Below are 3666 nucleotides of genomic sequence, written 5' to 3' on the forward strand. Positions count from 1 at the left end.
TACTTCTCAGTCTTTATCTGCCCTGGACGCCTGCAGGCAGCACAGTCTGCTGTCTCTCCAGCTATAGAGGGCGTTAAATCTGAAAGGGACCCAGGAATTCACGTGACCCCTGCTGATGAAGGACAAAGGAAGAAGAATTTCAACTCTTACCTTCTGTTATCTCCATCCAGAATTTTTTGCTGTATGCCACGAGGCCTCCCCACCAGGTGTGTCAATGCACAAAGAACCCGTGAGGAGGGCGTGCTCACATTTCCATCCTGCCTTATGCTTGATGGTTGCTTAGTATCATGGCAGCCTGGGATAGTTGTAAGAAGGGTCCTAGACTAGGACAAACTGGGACTGGAGTCCTGACTGCCACATACTCGCTCTGGGACCTCTTACAGTCCTGTCAGCTCTACCTGCAAGACATAATAACCTCATCTCTGGCCACACACCATGAACATGCAAAAACTCATCAAAATGCCAATTCAGTCTCACACTTCTTACCAAGGCCAAGACACCATCTCTTGCGTGGGCACAGCAGCAGGCTCCTGACAGGCCTCTCTGCCTCTGATGTTACCCTCTATAGTCTGCTCTCCACATAGCAGCCTAAGAAATGTGAACCAGATGATGTCATTGTTCTGTTCACGCCCCAGTGGCCCTGTGTGATTTCCCCTTGCTCAGGCTGCTCCACTGGCCACCTTGCTTCTCCCCCGCAGCACTTGCTACCTCTCCAACCCGGAATGCCTTTCCCAGCAATCTCACTTCATCCTCCCTGACTACCCAACTGAAAATGGCACTCCCAGAGCCAGCACGGTGGCTCCCCGCCTGTAATCCCAGCACTCTGGGAGGCTGAGGGAGTGGATCACCTGGCCTCAGGATCTGGAAACCAGTCTGAGCAAGAGCGCAACCCCATCTCTAAAACTAGCTGGGTGTTGTGACCAGTGCATATCTAGTCCCAGCCACTTGGCAGGCTGAGGCAGGAGGATCACTGGGACCCAGGAGTTTGAAGTTGCTGTGAACTACAAGGATGCCACAGCACTCTAGCCTGGGTGACAGAGTGAGACTCTTGCCTCAGTCAATCAATAAAACATTTAACTCCTGAGAGCACCAGGTTCATCATCCCCAAACAGGGATGGATGACATTAATCTCAACCAGATGAGCCGGTTGGGAGACAAACAGTTGACTTAAGCATGGTACTGTATATTGAACTGTTCTGTACACACAATGCAATAAGTACATGTGATATAAGTTCGCTGTTGCTGCAATATACTGCAGAGACCTTTTTTGTCAGAATTCTAAAGGCTGGCTGGGTGCCCATACCACAGTGGTTAGGGTGCCAGCCACATGCTCCAGTGCTGGGGGGTTGGGGAACCTGTCCCCGGCTTGCTAAACAAACAAAATTAATAACTAGGTGTTGTGGCGGTGTGTAACTAGGGAGGCTGAGGCAAGAGAACCGCTTGAGCCCAAGAGTTTGAGGTTTCTGTGAGTTATGAACACCACAGCACTCTACAGACAGTGACAAAGTGAGACTCTGTCTCAATTAAAAAAAAAGAAGAATTCTAAAGGGTAGCTGTAATTATATAAATCTCCAAGGGCAAGACCAGAAAGAGGAACACTAAAATTTGATTCAGGAAAAGAATTAAGACTGTAAGTCACAGCCTATTTACATAGGGAAATTTTGTTTAAAGGGGAGGTGGTTATCTTTTACCATTGAATTTCAGAGAGCTTTGAAATGTTTACTTTCATAATATTTTGAAGTCAATTAGGCTAAAGTTGATATCTGCTCTCTGGAAGGGAAGCAAGTACCCAGCAACTTCCATAACCTGCCTGAGGCTCGGTCACCAGGAAAGTCAAAATCCGAGGGTAGGCTCCAGTTCTGCCCGGGGGGCTCAGACTAGAGATCTAGCTGCACCACAATAAGCATCTTTTGCTGGAATCATGCAAGGTTCCATTGTACGTGTATCAAGGTACTTGCTGGAGCAAGCAATTAAAATATAGAAAACCTGTCCGCAAATAATCTTCAGCAAACCCTTATTGGAAAATAGACCATATCGAGTGCCTCCCCATCTGGAAGCCGGTGTGTATTTAATGAAGAGCTCCCATTCTAATCCATTCTGGGCCGCCCTTCCCTCTGCTGTCATCTAAAGAATTCGTGGCTTCCATTTTTTTCTCTTCCCCAAAACTCAAGCTGATTCCAGTCGTTCATAGGACTAAATCCAATGGTCCGATATTGGTTTATACAACTTACTGATTTTTCACTTTCCAGCTTTCCTCTGCTTCCAAATGCCTTTGTACTTGGGCCTTGAGAACTTCTCACCAGACACAAGTTAGGCCTTTTCACTGCTTTGCCTTTACACTAACCATTAATTCCACCTAAAATAGACTAAGAAGAGGTTGAGGGGTGAAAGATCAGGACACGTTTGTTGAATATATATATATTCAGTGCTCTACATAAAATATCCCATCTAATTTGCACAGCAATCCCAAGAGGGTTCAGTTACCTGCAGTCAAGTTCAATTTGAAAATATTGAATGGAAAATTCCAGAAATATGGGTGGTGCCTGTGGCTCAAAGGGGTAAGGCACCAGCCCCATATGCCAGAGGTGATGGGTTCAAACCCAGCCTTGGCCAAAAACTGCAAAAAAAAAAGAAAAGAAAAAGAAAATTCCAGAAATAAACAATTCCTAAGTTTTAAATGGCTTGCTGTTGTGAGTAGTGTGATGACGGTCACACCACTTTGCTCCGCCCAGGGCCACAGATGAGTCATTTGTTTGCCTGTCATCTCCACACTGTGCACCCTGCCTGCCTGTGGTCACTCAGCAGCCACGTGGTGGTCAGACCGGCTGTTGAGTCCTGTCAGGACTGGTGTTCCAGTCACCCTTACTTTATTTCATAACGGCCCCCGAGTGCAAGGGTAGCAGTGCTAGCAATTTGGATACACCAAAGAGAAGCCGTAAAATGCTTCCTTTAAGGGAAAGGTGAAAATTCTCAATAAGGAAAGAGAAAATCATATGCTGAGTTTACTGAGATCTATGGTAAGAACAAATCTATCCATGAAATTGTGAAGAAGGAGGCTCGGCACCTATAGCTCAAGCAGCTAAGGCATTAGCCACATACACCAGAGCTGGCAGGTTTGAATCCAGCCCAGGCCTGCCAAACAACAATGACAACTTAACCAAAAAATAGCCGGGCATTGTGGTGGGCACTTGTAGTCCCAGCTACTTGGGAGGCTGAGGCAAGAGAATTGCTTAAGCCCAGGAGTTGGAGGTTGCTATGAGCTGTGATGCCATGCACTCTACCCAGGGCCACAGCTTGAGGCTCTGTCTCAAAAAACAAGAAAGAAATTGTGAAGAAGGAGAAAGAAATTTGTGCACAGTATTTTAGGGGTCAGTAGTGCCCTCGGTCTCAGGTAGGCACTGGGGGGCTGGGAACAAGTCACCCTCTGAGAAGGGGGAACTACTATATTACTGCCCTCCGCTAGGTTGAGGAAGACGGTCATGTTATTAGGATTAAGTAACCTGTCCAGGTCCACACAGCTAGTAAGTGCCCCAGACCCCAGATCTGCTCGTCACCGCCGACATCTGGCCTGTGCCCCAGGGCACTCATCACCCTCTCAAGCCGTCTCAGTCTCTCTTGGGTGGAGTGAGCTGCTTCCACGGGACACTGTCTAAACTCCTCTCATAA

Source organism: Otolemur garnettii, unplaced genomic scaffold (genome assembly GCF_000181295.1).
Source record: "Otolemur garnettii isolate 467f Iridium unplaced genomic scaffold, OtoGar3 scaffold00084, whole genome shotgun sequence".
Classification (NCBI taxonomy): domain Eukaryota; kingdom Metazoa; phylum Chordata; class Mammalia; order Primates; family Galagidae; genus Otolemur; species Otolemur garnettii.